The 20,070-nt window shown below is 44.6% G+C and overlaps 1 protein-coding gene, 1 long non-coding RNA gene and 1 pseudogene across 3 annotated transcripts in view; all 3 read left to right on the top strand.

Moving 5' to 3' along the window:
* ELOVL5 (ELOVL fatty acid elongase 5) overlaps positions 1-9,403 on the top strand; it is a 97,423-nt gene extending 88,020 nt beyond the window's left edge. Inside the window, exon 10 of one of the 2 annotated variants that reach the window (XR_013332390.1) lies at positions 9,145-9,403. The gene's annotated coding sequence lies outside the window, so the exon portion shown is untranslated. Of the gene's footprint in view, positions 1-343; positions 498-9,144 lie in introns of those variants that run through there. The other variant, XR_013332391.1, reaches the window with a different exon arrangement.
* Positions 9,404-16,594: 7,191 nt separating this feature from the next.
* LOC144222360 (uncharacterized) lies at positions 16,595-19,057 on the top strand. Its single transcript, XR_013332392.1, has 3 exons — positions 16,595-16,839; positions 18,043-18,269; positions 18,875-19,057. It is a non-coding gene; the product is annotated as an uncharacterized LOC144222360 (long non-coding RNA).
* Positions 19,058-19,706: 649 nt separating this feature from the next.
* On the top strand, positions 19,707-19,832 carry LOC144222385 (U4 spliceosomal RNA; annotated as a pseudogene).
* The last annotated feature ends 238 nt before the right edge of the window (positions 19,833-20,070 follow it).

Genomic DNA, 20,070 nt, shown 5'->3' with positions numbered 1-20,070 from the left:
GAGTGAATGAATGAATGAATGAATGAATAAATGAGTGAGTTTTACATGTATTTTCTTTCCTTGAATCTTTTACTTGAAGGAAAAAGCAGAATACTTCTAGCATGAGTTTTTAGTTCAAGGTTTTATGCTCTTCGCCTCCTTAGCTCCCATGGCCTCCTTCATTTGCGGCTAGATCCCTTTCTAGTGGCTGTCTCCCTCTCTGAAAATGCCTGTCCTGCTCTCAGGCTCTCACCCCTACCTTCCCACCCAGCCCTTCCCAGCCCCCCAGAGCAGGTCGTGTACCTCTCGCCTGACTGTCCTGACATCTGAAAACCTGCATAGAGACCCATTATTTTTGTTTTAGGTCTTCAAAATGCAAGTGCTCCTCAGAAGATAAGAGTTTGTCCATTCTCAGGGCGTGTGGGTGGCTCAGTTGTTTAAGCATCTGACTCCTGATTTCAGCCCAAGCCATGCCCTCACGGTTCCTGAGTTCCAGCCCCACATCACCCTCTGCACTGGCAGTGCCGGGCCTGCTTGGGATTCCATCTCCCTGTCTCTCTGCCCCTCCCCCACTCTCTGTCCTTCTCTCTCTCTCAATAAATAAATAAACATTAAAAAAAAAAAGTCTGTCCATTCCCCTTGATGCGAACGAATGTATCTGATTCTTCCCTGGGAGCAGCTCTTTGGTTTAGAGAAATGAGAGAAGAAAGAAGCTCTGGGGCAGATTGTGCACAGGACCCTTGGACAGAAAGAAGGGAGCCAGAAAAGTGAGATCGGGAGAAACCTTCCATCGTATTAGGCCAGCGCCTTCTGTCCGCGCTACCTGTTCCCAGCCCAGGCCCCCGTGAGCATTTCCGGCTGCCTGCACACCTTCCCTCTCAAGCCTCAGCCCTTCAAGAGAGAACAGGAGTTTCAAACCTCTTAGCTAATGTTCGTTAGCACCGTGCGGCGCCATTTCTGTGAGAGGTCAGATTAGCATCTCTTGGCTGCTCCAGAAATCAGTTGGGGATTGGAAAGGACAGTGCCGCAGAGTCATCCCTGGGCCTGGCTCTGGGCTCAGATCCCCCTCCACACGGTCTCACGGGGGCAGGAGGGGCAGGGCCCTAACTGGAGCAGAAGGTGAAGAAGGTGAATCTCAAGCGAAGAAGCATCGCAGTGGCTGAAAATGAGGTTTACGTTCCCGTAATCAACCAAAGTGCTCCTGCCGGACCTCCTCATTGATCTTTGTTTTCCTTGTGCGCGATGTTGAATCTCTGTCTCATGTTTGTTGTTGTTGTTTTTTAAAATGTTTTATTTATTTTTGAGAGAGAGAGAGAGAGAGAGACAGCGTGAGCAGGGGAGGATCATAGACAGAGGGAGACACAGAATCTGAAACAGGCTCCAGGCTCTGACCTGTCAGCACAGAGCCCAACTCGAGGCTCAAACCCACAAGCCGTGAGGTCATGACCTGAGCTGAAGTTGGACGCTTAACCGACTGAGCCACCCAGGTGCCCCCTCTGTCTCATATTTGGGTCAGAGCAACTGGAGGGGGACGCATGACTTGCTTTAAAATTAACCTCAAAACTCATTGTATGACAGCTCTCGTTTTCACTAAATAGAATGGTTTTTTTGGGAGGACGAGCATAGCATTTGTAATTCAGTCTGGTTGGATTAACTTGCAGTAAACCCTTTGGATTCAGCAAGACTTAATGTTTCCACCTGTAAAATGGGGCAGATTCCTGTTTGGAAGAAAAGAGATAAAGGGTAACAAAATAAAAATAACCAGATCAACCAGACTCTCTTCCCCTAACCACCACCATCACCACCATGACCATCACCACCATCACCACACACACACACACACACACAGAGTACATTTGGGTTTGTCAGCAGATGGAGAACAGTCCCTCCTAATACACAAAAGTCAGGACAAAACTAGAAAAGGAAAGAAACGCTTGTTTCTTAAATCGCACCATCACGAGAGTCCAGTGTTGAAGTTCTGATAGCTTAAGTGAGCTCAGAGAATACATTTTAAGTCTTAACACAAAACTTGTCTTTCTATTTCTCCTGGGACGGTAAGATAGTCTTAATACAAATTCAAAATCAGCAAAAAGAAAGTAACAAAAATCCATCCTGACTGCTGTCCTTCTCCAAGGACAAACAGTTTCCCCAGATTTCTGATTCATCTTGGCAACATCTACAATAAACCCGAATGACCCAGAGGCTAAATAGATGTATAAGTGATTGTGTATGCTCATCTATATAATCTCTTCTCCCTCCCTCTCCTCTATTTGTCTCCTGTAAGGACACTTGTCGTGGTACTTAGGACCCACCTGGACAATCCAGAATAATTTACCTTGAGCTCCCTAATTTAACACGTTTGTTAAGACCCTTCATATAAGGGCATAGTCACAGGCTCTAAGGATTAGGATATAGATATATTTGTTGGGGGCCACCATTCAACCCACCACAGTAATATTTAGATGGTGACTTAGCGAGACCTCCAGGGCTGGCCACAGACCTGGGCTGGGCGACCCGGGGCCCATCTCTTTAAGACGCCCTCTGTCATGTGGCTCAGTGCAACCTGTAATCCTGAACATCGGCTGGTGGCTGACAGTATTCGGCTCCCAGGCAAATCTCTAACTTTTGCTCTGTGCTCCCCAAAGAATAGGTGAGCTCACCCAAAGCTGCAGACGCCTGTAGAGCGTGCTGCTGCTGACACCAGAAACAGAAGCCGCCATGGAGAGTGGGGAGGACCCGGGCAGCAGAAGCCCTTGGCGGGGAGGAGGGATAACTCAGCTCTCTGGATCCTTTCTCGCCCATGGAGTCCTTGTTCCAGTATATGGTTCTAGAAGGTCTCCTGAATTCACGTCATATTCACACACAACTCCTATTTCTCTTGTATGTGTGTGTATGTAGGGACCCACATAATATGCATGAAACATGGTATCCATATATTATATGGATCTAGATTTTTTTAAAGATATTGTTCTAAAGGATTTTTTAAAACCGTGATATAAATTAATTTATAGGATGAAATTTCAATATCTGTAATAGTGTCTGTGGTAATGGCAATGTATCGTGCGACCCCATTACAAAGCTTGATATTTATTTATTTATTTTTAAACGTTTTATTTATTTCTGAGAGAGAGAGAGAGAGAGAGCGTGAGCAGGGGAGGGTCAGAGAGAGGGGGAGACACAGAATCTAAAGCAGGCTCCAGGCTCTCAACTAGCAGTCAGCACAGAGCCCAATGGGGGGCTCGAACCCACGAACTGTGAGATCATGACCTGAGCCGAAGTCAGACGCTCAACCGATTGAGCCACCCAGGCACCCCCAAAGCTTGATATTTAAAATTAAGAATTTTGGGGCGCCTGGGTGGCTTAGTCGGTTAAGCGTCCGACTTTCGCTTAAGTCATGATCTCGCGGTTCGTGGGTTCGAGCCCCACGTCGGGCTCTGTGCTGACTGCCAGCTCAGAGCCTGGAGCCTGTTTCAGTCTGTGACTCCCTCTCTCTCTGACCCTCCCCTGCTCACGCTGTCTCTCTCTCTCCTAGAAATAAATAAAACATTAAAAAAAATTTTTTTAAATAAAATTAAGAATTTTATTGCCAATGTCAATCGTTGCCTCTGCAGAACAACATTTATTCCATTTGAAATTGAAAACAACCTGAGATTCAAGAAAGTTAATCTAGTTTGGTTTTGCTATCAATAGAATACAAATTATATGAAAATCTTCATCATAACAACATACTGATTTTGTTGAAATTAAAGCAAAAAACCATTAATTTGTGGATAAATATATAGTTATACATGAATTGTGTGTCTTTATTGCTCATTTATTTTTTATTATATTTTTATTTTTTTATTTTTGAGAGGGGAGGGGAGACAGCGGCCAAGAGGGGAGGCGCGGGGAGGGGGTGGTGACAGAGGATCCAAAGCAGGCTTCCCACTGTCAGCAATGAGCTCAATAGGGGGCCCGGGGCTCGAACTCACAAACCATGAGATCACGACCTGAGCCAGAGTCAGAAGCTTAACCACATGAACCACCCAGTCACCTTCTTTACTGCTCTTTAAATGTGTCATAACAATACCCACAAGTGTGCAATAATCACAAAATCGTCATTTTTTAAATTTTTGCAAACAGTCAGATAAAACCCACAGATTTCACTTTTTCCCCCGGTTTTGTTGCTATGAAAATATATTTGTCCAGGTACAAGGATGGAGCAAATTTTCTTTAAACATCAGAGCTGAGCTGTGTGTCTCCACGTGTACTCTTAGCGTAGGCCCTGCAAACGGTAGCGGCTGCTCGGACTCTGTGTTTCAGGGTCTTCATGTAGCACATGGGAACGTCTGCATTCAATGCAGGGTTCCTTGATTTAGAATCTCTCTGCCCCTTGACACCTTGGTCATCCAGGAAGAGAGCTAATACTGCTGGTCTGCTGGGGTCATTGAAGGAAGTTCACAGGAATGCAGGCAGTAGATCATGATTGCTTTGCGGAATGGCATTTCCTAAATGAGCCACCCAGGCACCCCTGATAAGGGAGCCATGCTTTTATGAGTGAGGGCAGTTTCAAACACTTAGGAGGACTTTTAGAGGTCTGCCCTCACTCATAAAAGCATAGATCCCTTATCAGGGGTACCTGGGTGGCTCAGTCAGTTAACCATCCGACTTCAGCTCAGGTCATGGTCTCACAGTTTGTGAGTTTGAGCTCCGCGTCAGGCTCTGTGCTGACAGCTCAGAGCCTGGAACCTGCTTCAGATTCTGTGTCTNTCCTAGCAGTGCTCTTGCTGGGTCATAGGGGAGTTCTACTGTTAATTTTTTTTGAGAAACCTCCACACTGTTTTCCAGAGGGGCTCCACCAGTTTACATTCCCACCAACAGTACATAGGTCCTACATTTTATAAATGAATAGTCCAGACACACAGAGGCAAATAGGCAGAGCCTCCTCTAACTATGATTCTGCTTTCTCCTCCCTTAGAAAATTCCTAAACCACCTCTCGCTCATTGCTTCATAATCTATTGCCTTTGTTTCTGACCATAAGTTGTAAGGAAAATTCTATTTCTGATGGTAAAAAAGCTTTAGGACATCTTGTAGCTAGAGCATCCCAATGTCATGTCTGATCCCAAGCTTTACACGTGTTTCTTATGATATCTAAAGTGGGACGTGGAGCTTAACCTTCCAGCCCAAGGGCTCACTGTGCAGGGCACCATGCAGAGTGGGACCAGGGCTACAGATTAGGTGCCATCTGCTCTCCCAGCCCCACTCTTGACGAGTCCAGAGGGACACCCCTTTGAATTCATCCACAAGGGGTGCACCTTTTCTAGTTTGCATCAAATCATTGGTATGGGTCTGAGATGGCCCAGCTTGCATCAAGAATCTCTCCCCAGTCATCCTTTTTTTCCTTCTACAAACCAGGGATCCTAAGGACTGGCAATTAACCTAGATGAGTGACACAAGATAATAGATCCCAAACTGTTTATAATGCAAACAAGCATATCACCTGCCCAGGTGAAACGCCTTTTAAAGCCTGTGCTTGNGAGACTCTTGAATGCTGAGAACAAACTGAGGGCTGATGGGGGTGGGGGAGAGGGGAAGGGGGGTTATGCGCATGGAGGAGGGCGCTTGTGGGGATGAGCACTGGGTGTTATATGTAAACCAACTTGACAATAAACTATTTAAAAAAAAAAACTGCAAAGAATCATCTGGTCCCAAATGCCAATCATGTTGAGGCGGAGAAAGCCATGGTATACACCCTTCACTGGAATACTTTTACTTGCGTTTACTTCTTACCATCTGATTGACCTTTGGATGATGCTTTGTCCCCACTTGGCCCCAGGCTCACTCTCACCTTGAATGTAAATATTGTGTTTCTTTTTGTTCCACGTCCTGAAGCCACGAAATAAAGGCAAGGCTGTCCTCACCTCACCAGGTTCCTAACAATTATTTCAAACACTGTCTGGGGCTCTGTGATGACTTCAGACCATTCATGGGACTCCCTCCGCCATCTTTCACCTGTGAAAGTCAAGCAAAGCCATCCAGGACCAACTTCAGTAAAGCTGATGCAGCCTTGCTTTTTAAACTGTGTGAGTCTTAGGGTTTTAGTTCTGTTTTGTGAAGGTATGCTATGTAACAGAAGAACAATCCCATGCTAAGCCTCAGGTCTTTGCTCTGGCTTTTTCACAGAGAATTAATGTGTATCTAACACTTAACTATTTTTGTCCCTATTGTAACTTACCTGCTTTCTTGGATTTTTTTTTTCATATCAACCATTTCTACTTCTTTTTACCCCATATATCATGAAGTCTAATTCAATTTTTTGTGTCAACACATACTCTTTCTTTCTTTCTTTCTCTTCTTTAATNCTTTTTCACAGAGAATTAATGTGTATCTAACACTTAACTATTTTTGTCCCTATTGTAACTTACCTGCTTTCTTGGATTTTTTTTTTCATATCAACCATTTCTACTTCTTTTTACCCCATATATCATGAAGTCTAATTCAATTTTTTGTGTCAACACATACTCTTTCTTTCTTTCTTTCTTTCTTTCTCTTCTTTAATTTTTTTTTTGGAAGTGAGAATAGTTTATTAAAGATACAGAGGGGTACCTGAGTGGCTTAGTCAGCTGTGCGTTTGACTTTGGCTCAGGTCATGATTTCATGGTTCATGAGTTCAAGCCCCATGTCAGGCTCACTACTGTCAGCATGAGGAGGCCGCTTTGGACCCTCTGACCCCCCTCTCTCTGCCCTTCTCCTGCTTGCCCTTTCTCTAAAAAGATAAATATTAAAAAAAAATTTTAATTACAGAAAAAGTGTAGATATGAACACTTCTTAATACCTACACTTCTTTAAACACAAAATTTCCTCCATGTAGAAGACAGAATAATACTCCCTCAACCCCAAGGATGGGAGTTCTCAGAACATGTAACTATGTTATCTTACATGGCAAAGGGGACTCTGCAGATGTCCTTGAGAAGGCAGTAACCCTGAATTATCTGGGTGAGTGCAACCTAATAAGTTTCCTTAAAAGGAGACATTTCCCGGCTGGGGTCAGAGAGGCAGATGTGACCAGGGAGAATGGTCAGTGAGATGCAATGTTGCTGGTTTTCAAGATGGAGGAAGGGAGCCAGGAGCCAATAAATGTGGGCAGCCTTCAGAAACCAGACAATGAACGGAGGCGAATTCTCCCCTAGGGTCTCCAGGCAGGAACTCAGCCTTGCTGACACCTTCGCTGAGGCTGGTGAGACCCATGTCAGACCTCTGACTTCCAGGACTGATAAAAATTTGTTGTTCTTTTTAAGCCACCAGTTTGTGGTTCTACGTTAAGGCAGCCATCAGAAACTAAATGCGATCCCACATTCTCCATCCCTTACATTCATTAAGGTATTTTCTCCCCATAAAACTATCCTTGACTTCTAAAAGACTTTTTACACCTATTTTCTTTACTTCCCATGTCTCCCATTGACAAACATTATTGATACATCCCTTTCTGACATTTCTAGGAGCTGTGAAGTTGCAAAATATTAGTTCATTAGGATGCAGCCAGATCTCCTACAGATCTGATTTTGTAAATAAGAAAGGACACCTCCGAAAGGACAAAGGGCTTTGTCAAGTTCATGCAGGTGCCACTCAGCAGACAGGCACCACACCCCGTGTCCTGAGTCACCAGCTGTTCCTATATTAATTTCCTTCCTCTTAAAAAGGAGAGACTAGGGGCACCTGGGTGGCTCATTTGGTTAAACGTTCGACTCTTGATTTCAGCTCAGGTCACGATCTCACCGTTTGTGGGATTGAGCCCCAAATTGGTCTCTGCACTGACAGCACAGAGCCTATTTGGGATCCTCCCTCTCTCTCTGCCCCTCCCCACACTTTCTCTCTCTGTCTCTCTCTCAAAATAAATAAATAAACTTAAAAAAAATAGAACTATCCCACGGATCAAAGAAGAACCTATTTGCCTTTTCCATTTTGGGGGGATCTGATAGGGGACACTGCATAGATCCAGGTTTTCTGGCTAAAGTCTGGTGGAACTTAATTCAGGGAGATAGTCCAGGAAAATGCTTAAAAAGCCTCTGTGGTCAAATAAGCTTGGGAAATGCAGCATGTTTATTCCATCCCAGCCTTCCTACAATTCCAGACTCTGGGGGTGGGGCCCAGCGGTCTGTGTGTTAGCAAGCCCTCCTGGTGATCATCAGGGACACGAAAGTTTCAGAACCACTGACAGGTTCAACACATCAGCCACAGTGAGTCCAAACCTAAAACAGGTGAGGCACTTTGAATGAAATGACTGAGTTGGAGTAGCAAGACCCACGCCAGCAGCTAAGAAAGTGCAGGCTCTAGGGGAAGAGGCACCTTGCCACGCCTTGTCAATTCAGAGAGACAGGTAAAGGTAATAATGACACAAAGAGAAGCCACCACCAGTTAGTGTGATTAATCGTGCGTGGTTCGTATCAGAGCACCAAGGGCTCAGGGTTGTAATTCTCACAGGAAGCTTTTACTTTAGCTTTTCTTTTTTCTTTTTAATGTTTATTTTTGAGAGAGAGAGAGCGAGAGCTGGGTGGTAAGGGCAGAGAGAAAAGAAGACACAGAATCTGAAGCTCCAGGCTCTGAACTGTCAGCACAGAACTTGACATGGGGCTCAAACACCACCAACTGTGAGATCATGATCGGAGTTGAAGTTGGATGCTTAACTGACTGAGCCACCCAGGCGCCCCTACTTTAGCTTTTCTTAATTAGTCACATACTGTTTCCTAGTCTCCAAATCAGGTCATAGAACAACCAAATCAGAATGGAGATAGGATTTGTATAAAACTCAGCAAGAATATGCATATGTGCTCACTACAAAAAAAATAATAATAATTATATGAGGTGATGGAGGTGTTAATTAACTTTACTATGCTTAATGAATTTGCAATATAAACGTATCAAATCATCACCTTGTACACCTTAAGCTTATACAATTATATCTCAATAAAGGTGGAAAAACAAAGAATGTGTGCATGTGTGTAAGAGCAGGATGAGGGTGTGATTAGAAGTGATCAGCATGTGGGGACACATTATGAGGATGCTTCAGAGTCTGAGGTAAGATCCCTTTACCTGAGATCTCTGAAGCTACTTTGTGTCACCTCAAGGTGACTGCTTTCTTCCTTCTATTAAACAACCAATTACTGATGACTCTCAATTTTCCAAAGGCTCATCTATTGTTGTTTAATCATGAGGATCCCAAGAGGCAGTGGACATTTGCTGAATTCTTGGAAGCAGAAGGGGCCAGACTCTCCCGTCCCCACTCTGCCAGCACAGCGGAGCCTTCAGGAGACAGAAGTAGTTGAGAGTGATTCATAACAACAGCTGTGGTGCTGGGAATTCAGCTCGGGGAGCAATATCCAGTATCCGGTGGAGGTGACTTCAACACCGGTTTCCTGACCAATCCATCCACGTTGCACGACATTTCCTGCTCTCAGGCCTCCTTCTATTGTGTGAGTTGCCCTGAATTTATCCAGTAAATTCCCCTTTTGTCTGAGTAATCCAGGATTGTTTTCTGTTGCTTGCAACCAAGAGGTCTGACTGCGATGTTATTACCATCTTTTTCAGATGAAGGAACTGAGACTTGGAGGTTAAGTAATTTCTCAAGTGTGTGGTAACCCCCAAGATGAACCCCAACGATCTCCCCCACTTAGGTGTTCATACCCTGAGTGGTCTCCTCCCACGTTTAGTCAGGAATGGCCTGTGTAGAGTATGGCGGAGGTGATGGTGTGTGAATCTAGATCGCAAAGAGCGTTGCAACTTCTGCCTCGCTCTCTTGGACTGCTTACTCTGGGCAAAGCCAGTCACCATGCTGGGAGGATGTACTAATCATGCCTTTTATTTTTGTATTTCCATGCTTTGACATCTAGGGCTCTAATGACCCTGGAGGGACTGCCCGTCCCAGGGCAAGCCAATTCTTAAGAGATAACAAACGACTTGTCTGTGAGCACACTTTTCATACAAAAGTCAACCAGTCCATGACCCATGTCCACAACCACTTCCTTTCTTGAGCTCCCACACTCTGGCCACTATTCATCCCATGGACAGGTACTAGGCACCTAGGGAAAGGCCATTACACCCCAGGGCCCACTGCAATGATTCAAACTAACAAATCCTAATAGGCTTCTCAACCTACCTCACCCCTTCTTTCCCCTGGAAATCACCATAAAGGCTCTTGCTCACATTTCCACCTATTGCCTCTGATCCCCAGACCAATCCCAGTGCCTTCCCCTTGTGACCTGACTGTATAACAAACTATCTTTTCATTAGCATTCATCTCTTGATCTGTTAGCCTTCTCTTACTGAAATAATAAGATCTTTATTTAAAACAGAGGACACTTGGGGCACCTGGGTGGCTCAGTCAGTTAAGCATCTGACTCTTGGTTTTGGCTCAGGTCATGATCTCACAGTTCACGAGTTCAAGCCCCATGTCAGGCTCTGCACTAACAGCCTGGAGTCTGCTTAGGATTCTCTCTCTCCCTCCGTCTCTCTCTCTGCCCCTCCCCAGCTTACTCGCTCACTCTCACTTGCTCCCTCTCTCTGTCTCAAAAAAACAAATAAATAAAAATTTAAAAATAATAAAACAGAGGACACGCAAACAGTCCTATAGGGAAGGGCAGGTAGTGAGGAACTGAGGCCTCCCACCAGCCACATGAGTGAGCCCCTTAAAGCTGGTCCCCCAGTTCCAGCTAAGCCATCAGATGACTCCAACCCCAGGCAGTACCTATTTACAAATCTCATGAGAGGAGGAAATCTAAGCCATCTTCCAAATTTGCAACCCATGGAACCTGAGAGATAATATATGCTTAGTGTTTTTTCTAAGTCGTGAAGTTTTAGAGTAATTTGCTCCTCAGCAGCAACCTAGATGTGGAGGCACTAAGATGTGAGACCAGGCCCACATAATTCTAAAGCCCAGGAGTCTCCTCACTGCCTTGCCAGTTGCCAGCATGAACTGTATTATGATGTTTTTGGCTTCTGACTCAAACAGGAAGAAAAAAAAAAGCTCTCCTATAGCTGGAATTCAAGGGGTAGATGGCTTCCAGGCAACTCAGCTATATCACCAACGACCTAGGTGACTCTTTCCATTTGTCTGCTCAACCAAGTTCACTCAGCCTGTCTGCTTATCTTCCTCATTTTCAAAAGATGGCTATGGTATGTAAGGCTTTGCACGCCGACGTCACAATGTGTGTTTTCCCAGAAGTCCCTCTAGCGATCTCCCCCACATTGGCCAGAACTATAATTCATGCCCGTATGCAAACCAATCACTAGTGAGGATAACAGGAGAATGGGAACGCAGTGCCTGGCTCACACCAGGCAGGGTTTTCCCCTGGAGCTGAGGCTTGGGAGCCCTTCACTTAGCTACCTGAGGCTGGGGGCACCCTTGATCACAATCAGGGTCCTGGCAAGAGGAAGAGTGAGGGTGGTTGTGAATGGCTTTGGTACAGTATCTTCTGTATGAGCCCACAAGAATCCAGCCTCACTAGTGAGAAGGGAACTGAAGGCCCGGAGAAGGTGTGGGGAAGAGCAAAAGCAAGAGGCAAAGGCAAGTGGATGGAGGGCCGTTGAAGGGATTGAGCCCTGACACAGAGCAAGTAACCTGAATGAAGCTTTTCCCTGGAACGGTTGTTTCCTCCCTCCGCTCTCCCTCCTGGGGACGGGTTATGCAACTGCTGGCGCATCTGACTGCTCTCCCACTTCGCCAGGTTGGGTCAGGCTCCCTGCCTCCAAATCCTCCCAGTCCAGTGCAGCTGGAACAGATTGTAGACACAGGTCAACTGGTGCCTGCTACTTGGAATTCATCTGCATTCCTCCCGGGGGAAGGCCACCCGGTGAATGTATAAGCTCCTCCTCCATTAAGACAAGGGAGGGTTATTTGTTTAAATGGTGGTTGATATGGCCAAACACATGTGGCCTCCTTTATCTGAATGTGGAATAATCCAACCCAGATCATCAGAGATGTAAGGACACTGAGAGTCTAACTCCTTCATTTGGCAGTTTTGGAAATCCAAGGTCACGGTCAAGTGACTTGGCCAGGGTCACAGAGGCAAAACTGGAACCGAAACTTAGTCTTAAGTCTCTTGCTCAACATTCTTTCTCATTTCACCTGTGGAAAAACATTCCATGCCAGATCTCTCACCTCATTTTTCTGGCACACAAAATTGCTGGGTAGAATGTTCTAACAGTCATTTGTGTCCATTTAAAAATATAAACTCTGCTTGATATTGAGACATTTATCTTGAACGTTGTCTAATTAGACTTTCAAGTTCTACCCTGCAAACATTTTGTCTGGTATTTATCAAAGCAGGCCAAAAGTCCCACTGACAATATTGTCAGTGGCTTTTGTTGCTCGCCAATAAATTATATTACAAATTATCAAGAGTAATTCTTTTCCAAGTGGCAGCAAAAATTAAGGACTTCAAGTGTCCAGTTCAAGAGTTCACTGGACTCATCACTTCAAAGAGAATATAAATAAGCTTCCTGAGATGATCTTTCTAAAATAACTCTTCTCTCTACCAGCTGACTTGCAGAACTGACTCTGTGCAGCACAGATCCACATGACTGGGTGCAATGGGCTTTGGGAGAATATTACAACTTTTGCCTTCTTAGATGATTTTCGCTCTTGATTTCTTGGTTTGTTTGAAGAGGTCAATGAAGAGCCACATATGCCAACTGAATGGGTCTTCTTACCATTATTTTCTGATTTCATTTACAACATCTATTATGACTTTGGAGATGTGGTGACATTTGGCTCAAGGGACTAATAAAGACAAAATCTAGTAAGGTGGCTCTAAGGGAATGTGTGTGGGGTGTGTGGTGTGTGTATGTGTGTGTGTGTGTGTGTGTGTGTGTTTGGGGGTCAGGTGAAGGAGATAAATTCTGAATTTATAAATGAACTCCAAGATAAATTTTGGAATTCAATTATAGCACTTGGAACAGCCACAAAAAAGTGTTTAGCATATATCCATAATATATGTGGTTTTCATGATGTTTATTCTTTTTATATTTAGTTATTATGTGACCTTCACGAAAGTAATTTAAAGTATTCCTAGTTCAAATAAATGAGTCATAGAAGGTAATCAAAGACAGTCTGTTCAGTAACTATTGTTTACTCCCCCCACTAACTTTCAGATTGCCAAATCACTATCAGGAAACTATTCTTAGTCAAACAAACTATAAGATTTATTTGTCCTCATCCACTGAGACACACAAGAGTACGTTAACATGGGCTAGAAACAAACTCTGGTTAAATAATGCATCCACCAAATATGCAAAGAACACTTGCCGTGGGATAGTTTTGTGTTACTATAAAAGTAAATAGGAGGGCACCTGGGTGGCTCAGGTGGTTTAGCATTCAAATGCAGCTCAGGTCATGATCTCAGGTTCGAGCCCCAGAGCAGCTCTCTACTGTCAGGACAGAGCCTGTCTCCTTCTCTCTGCCTCTCCTCCACTTGCTCAAGTGCTCATTCTCTCAAAAAGAAATAAACATTAAAAACTTATTTTAAAAAAGTAAATAGGAAAAGGCGAAGGGTTTGATTTGGTGTAATACTGCTGTAGAGGCACAGACAAGTGCATGGAAACTCACCGGTGAGCCCCCACTCCTGAATTAAGCAAATAGATGGTCCAGGATGGTTTTCAGGAGATGACATCTGAGCTAAATGTGGAAAGACCTGTCGGAGTCAGGCAGACATGGAGGTAAAGAGAGAGGGAAAAACAAAGGCTTGGAGGCATGAGGAGGGAATGTGGGACGTCCAAGAACCTCAAAGTCAATATGGCAGGAGGCATTGGGAAATGAGGTGGATGGATGCAGAGAGCTTGGGAGCCAGCCCTGAGGGAGCTGCGTCTGCCTTTCCAGATCAGATTAAACCCTGAGAGAAGTGGAAGCTGCTGAAGGAATTATTTCAAGCAGACCAGACTTGTTTAGGTTTACTGGAGGAGTGGGGAGGTTGATATTTGGTTGTGAGTATGAGATTAAGTTTGTTTGGACAAACTTTCAGTTCAGTAAAGGACAATGTGAGCTACTTGAGATCAAAAGAAGCAATACAATCTGTCATACACTATTGCAACATTCTCTCATTCCCTAAGCACATGAGGATGAATGTGTTCTCGAAAAATATTTCCTCCTTCTTTAACATGAGAACAGGAAGGTTTGGTGGGAGAGAAAACAAATAAAAGAGACTCCAAGTTTCGATGACTTTTTTTTTTTATGTCCCAGGATCTCACTGCTGATGTTTCATGTGAGTATTTCACACTGGCTATCTCAAACTTTTTTGCATGAAAGCCTTAACAACCATTGTGTCAACATGTGACCCTAAAACCTGTCCACAAAGCATCTTTCTGGGACAATGAATTCAGGGGAGAGCAATCTCTCCCTTCCCCCCACCCATCTGTGCTTCTGCCCAAGCCTTTTGTATTTCAGAGTGTCACACTGTTCTTCAGAGCAAGGATTTTATTTCTATGAGTGATGTCAGAGAAACTGAGAAATTCGTTTTATGACTTGACTACTTGAAACTTCGCAAAGAATGAACAGTAAGACTTCTTATCACATTCAGGCTTATTTAAAACTTGCTCTAAAAAAAATAATAAAAAAAATAAAACTTGCTCTAGGGGCACCTGCATGGCTCAGTCAGTTAAGCGTCCAACTTGGGTTCAGGTCATGATCTCAAAGTTCGTGGGTTCAAGCCCCACATCGGGCTCTGTGTTGACAGCTAGCTGAGACCTGGAGCCTGCTTCAGATTCTGTGTCTCCCTCTCTCTCCGATCCTCCCCTGCTCACGCTGTCTCTCTCTGACTCTCAAAAATAAATTTAAAAAAACATTAAAAAAATAAAACTTGCTCTAAAGAATTAAAGGACAAGTTATGTTTATTTAAAATGTGAATCATTACATCTCAGGAGCCACCAAATCAGACTCAGTATGACTTTAAACACATTGCACTGGGGGTGTTTGGGTGGCTCAGTTGGTTAAGCATCCAGCTTCAGCTCAGGTCATCATCTCATGATTTGTGAGTTTGATCCCTGAGTCAGGCTCTGCACTGACAGTGCAGAGCATACTTGGCATTCTCTCTCTCTCCCTCTCTTTCCCCCTCCCTTGCTTGTGCAAGTGCTCATTCTCTCTCTCTCTCTCTCTCTGCTCTCCCTCTCAAAATAAATAAATAAACCTTAAAAATAACTAAAAGTAAACACATTATACTCATACACACATACCTTTGGCAGGGTCACGAAATGTATCTGGTTTTCATTACAAGTTCAAATCCACTTAAGGTTTTTGCATTTAAATTCAAACATCTTTGGGGCATCTCGCTGGCTCAGAAGGTGGAGCATACAGCTCTTGATCCTGGGATCCTGAGTTGGAGCCCCATGTTGGGTGTGGAGTCTACTTTAAAAAAAAAAAAAAAAGTAAAATATAAGGTCATGTGGGTGACTCAATAAGTTAAGCATCCGACTTTGGCTCAGGTCATGATCTTATGGTAAGTAAGTTTGAGCCCCACATCGGACTCTGTGCTGGCGGCTCAGAGCTTGGAGCCTGCTTTGTATTCTGTGTCTCCCTCTCTCTCTGCCTCTCCCCTACTGGCACTTTGCCTTTCTCTCTCTTAAAAATAAACATTAAAAAATTTTATTTAAGGGGCGCCTGGGTGGCTCAGTCGGTTAAGCGTCCCGCTTCAGCTCGGGTCATGATCTCACAGTTCGTGGGTTTGAGCCCCACATTGGGCTCTGTGCTGACAGCTCAGAGCCTGGAGCCTGCTTCAGATTCTGTGTCTCCCTCTCTCTCTGACCCTCTCCTGCTCATGCTGTCTCTCTCTCTCTCTAAGATATAAATAAAACATTAAAAAAATTTTTTATTTAAGTAACATATAAATTTGTAAAAAAAATTATAAAGTCAAACACCTTTTTTAAAAAGGCTCCTTTACTGGTCACCATAGTCACATGTTTTAAAAAAGAAATAATACATAGAGTCAAATAAGTCTGTATTAGGAACTACTCACTACTCACATAGTGCATGTTCTTTTGTTTGGGGCACATATTGTTCCCCAAAGGCAGCTATCTGCATCTATTTTTCTCTTAAGAAACTTAATCTCAAAGATGCTCATAGATTTTGATTTGCATTTAATTTTGAAAACTATAATTTTCCCTCTGAGATTTCTTTTTTAAAATTAGAAAAGGATAATTTAGCAAAAACAAACCACAGCGTGCATTTACATTTTGAAAACATTTTGTAGATTTGTAAGTAAATAGTGACTGCATCTGCCTACTCCATGAAAGATGGGGGGAGTTTCGAACAAACCCCTCCCAAATACAGAGCTCTTTGCTTCCCTTATCTCTTCACCCCTACCTCCGTATTCTAATGACCTAAGTCAAGCCTGAAGATTTATGAAGTCATGTTTTCTAGACACCAGAAGGGTTAAACTGGACTTTAACCATTATTAAAGGTATCTTTCCCCAGGTTAGCGCCCCCCAGGTAAACCATGGTCCTGGAGACTCGAAGGAGATGATTTCCTTAGAGGAGGGGGAAGAGGTGAGAACAGAAGATGGGGGATGGGGGGGCGCAGATTGAAAATGATTTTTTAAAAAGGCATCGAGTCTCTGTTTGGGTTAAAAGTGCATTTGCTTCCCCAGGAGCAATTGGAGAGGAAACACTAGGAGTTAATCATTCAAGACACAGGATGAAACAAGAAAGAATTCTAAAAATAATACCTTCTCCTTCAAAACTGAAGCCGTCTGCAGGAAGCAGAATTGGGGAGCTTATTAGCATGCCTCCTTTGCCCTCTGCAGCTGATGCTCCCCGTTAAAATCCTGTCACAATCCTAAAGTGGCAGTTTGCTCTGCAAAGGTCAGAAGAATCAAGGTCACCAAAGAACACGTATCAGGTGAGTTTGGTGGCCCCAAACCAAGTCACCATTCTGCATCTGTGTCGGGGCTCCTCTGACCTCTCCATTCTTGGTGCCCTCTCCAAAGGAAAGGAAGTGGCCAGAGTTGTCGCTGACAGCTGCCCCCTTGTTGAACCGCTTTGTCATCGTGTGGTATTAGTTATGTCGGGAGGAACAAGGAAAGGGACAGTTGCCTAGGCATTTGACCGTATGTACACACAACGCTATTGTCTGTGCCCTTTATGCAAAAGAGGCCCTCGCTACAGGTCCCGTCTCCTCCTAAAAACCTTGCCACCAGATCCACCTATCTGTCAACAAAGGCTGCAAATTTTTTTAAGTCCTATCGCTGATCTCATGACTCATATAACCTGATAAATCCTTCATTCTTTCTCCTCCTCCTTCCTGTTTCTACCCTCAAACATTTTGGGGCTCTGTACTAGATGCTAAAGGTATGAAGAAGAGACGCCAGGAAGGTTCAGTCAGTTAAGCGTCAGATTTTGGCTCAGGTCATGATCTCACGGTTCTTGAGTTCGAGCCCCACATCGGGCTCTCTGCTGTCAGCACAGAGACTGCTTCGGATCCTTCCCCCTCTCTCTCTGCTCCTAACCTGCTCACCCGGTGTCTCTCTCAAAATAAACAAAAAAATTAAAAAAAAAAAAAACACCCTAAAGGTATGAAGAAGACCAGAACATTCCCTGCCCTCAAAAGTATCCTCAGTTCAGTGGAGGAGGCAGAACAGAGAACTGAAAAATCTGAAGAGTAAAGAAATTTGTCACAGACTTCCAGCTCTCATGGGAAGGAGAAGTTCTATCTTCTGACTCATAATGAAGGCCTCTGTGCTCAATGCCCCTTCCAAACTTGTGCTACTTATAAATTGATGACTTCCATTAATAAATTGGTAAATCACTTCAGAAAAGGCTATTTAAAAATTTTTTTAAAATGTTTTATTTATTTCTGAGAGAGAAAAATAGCGTGAGCAGGGGAGGGTCAGAGAGAGAGGGAGACACAGAATCTGAAACAGGCTCCAGGTTCTGGACTATGAGCACAGAGCCCGATGAGGGGCTCGAACCCATGAACCGTGAGATCATGACCTGAGCCGAAGTCAGACGCTTAACCGACTGAGCCACCCAGGCGCCCCCAGAAAAGACTATTTGTGCCAAGAGAGCAGAATTGTAATCCTAACTTTTCTTCCCGCCACTCCAGAATCAAAGACCTCTGAAAGAACGCGCGTGCCCACCGCAGAGAGGCTGCCCCAAGAACTCAGGCCTCTGACCGGATGGTTTGAAGCGCGTGTGGGGAGGTACATTCCTCTTCACTGGGCACACACCCAGCACTGTCCCACGAGCCGTGCAAATGTGACCAGTCTCTCATGTCTTTTGCGTCTCAGCCTCCCCATCTGTGTCGTCGGGATCATCCTTCCTTCTTCATGGGTTGTTGTGGTATTTAAAATGGGATACTGGCTGGGGTGCCTGGGTGGCTCAGGCGGTTGGGCATCTGATTTCGACTCAGGTCATGAGTTCAAGCCCCGTGCTGACAGCACAGAGACCACTTTGGATATTCTGTCCTCTCCCTCTGCCCCTCCCCCACTCACGGTCTCTAAAAAAAAAAATTTAGAAATAAATAAAATGGGATTATGGTGCACAGGAAGTGTGCATTGTTATTAGCACAAAGATGTCTGCCTCTCCTCCCATTTAAAGCCGTCTTCCTGAGGAAGATGGGGAGACGGCCAGGCGGGCAAGTGTTGCTTTCTGGAGGGACCAGGGTCTTGCCGGTGTTGTGGCTGGTGATGCAGAATTTCCAAGAAATTCTTCCGTTTGTCCACAACACAGCGTTCCCCGCAGCTGGGCTTCTGGGGGGAGCGGGCACATAGCAGCACCGGGAAATTCTGGTTTGGGGGATGGATGCCCAGCCAAGAGAGGAGCTAGAAGGGATGAAAAGTTTACGGTGCATAGATAGACTGGTGACACAAAATGAGAATGCACTGGGCATGTGTATGTATTCCCTATAAGCAATTCTCAAATCTCTCTGCCTTCAGATGCTACCAGTCCATTCCACTGCCAAGGTCCCCACGAATCCCAGAGACAGCAAGGTCACCGTTGCTTAGAAAATACTACTCCATCTACTGCCTATCAAGCCTAGCGAACCGTGAGCCGTCAGGCCCCTCCCCCACGGCCATGGGGCAACGTCGGAATCTTCTCCTACAGCTAGGTGCTAAGGTTCAAACATCACTTCATCTCAGTCAAAGACTGTTTCCTCAGTGTTTTGGTTAGCTACCTCTGTGTAACAAACTACCTAAAACATGGTGGCTTGAAACAACCAAGATTTTACTTGCTGGTGATTCTGTGAGACAGGAATCAGACACAGTTCAGCTGGGTTCACTCAGCTGGGGTCATCAACTCGCTTGCATTCCTCTGGTGGCTGGCTGGGCTGGACTAAAGGGTCCGAGGAGGCTTCACTCACATGGCTGGTGCTTGGGGGCTCCTCCTGTGGCCTCTCTCTTGTCTATGGGCCTAATTTGAACTTCCTCACAATATGGTGGTCTTAAGGTAACCCGGCTTCCTATATGACAGCTGGCTTCCAGGAGAAAACATTTCAAGCAACAAAGGTGGGAACTGTGAGCCTCTTAGGGCCTCACCTCAGAAGTTACACAGTCTCACTTCGACCCCCCTCGTTTGGTCGACACAAGTCATGGGACCAGTCTAGACTCAGAGGGAGGGTAAATAGAGAAGGGCAAAGAATTTGCAGCCATCTTGAATTTACTACAATTGGGGCAGCCCCCAAGACCTCCAGCCTCAGTCCCTGTCACAATCTCTCCTTGCCTCTTGAATTTCTTTCCACACATTTATCTCAAGTTACTTAAGTGATGAAGCTTTGCGCAGTGGCAGTGGCAGTGTTGTAGCCAATGAGGTTTATCCAAGGCGCAATTATTGCTAATTGAAAACTTTTCAAGTTACTTAAGTGATGAACTGATGAACTGCCCTTCTCACAGGAGCCTTATGACCAGTGAGAGCAGAGAATGAAATGAGTCTGTTAGATTCATTACCATATACCCACTGCCTCGGGCAGTGCCTCACACATTGTAGGCTCTCAAAAATGTTTGTTTAGAGAATTGGTTAAAACATTATCAGGATAATAGAAAAACACACAGGGAAAGTCAAGACAGCATAACATAGTTCATATGATACAGTTCTTTGGAGACGAAGAGATGAAATAGTGCACCAAGTCTTTGAA

The sequence above is a fragment of the Crocuta crocuta genome, unplaced genomic scaffold (genome assembly GCF_008692635.1).
Source record: "Crocuta crocuta isolate KB4526 unplaced genomic scaffold, BGI_CrCroc_1.0 scaffold291, whole genome shotgun sequence".
In the NCBI taxonomy this organism is placed as follows: Eukaryota; Metazoa; Chordata; class Mammalia; order Carnivora; family Hyaenidae; genus Crocuta; species Crocuta crocuta.
This window is presented reverse-complemented; position numbering and strand designations above follow the sequence as displayed.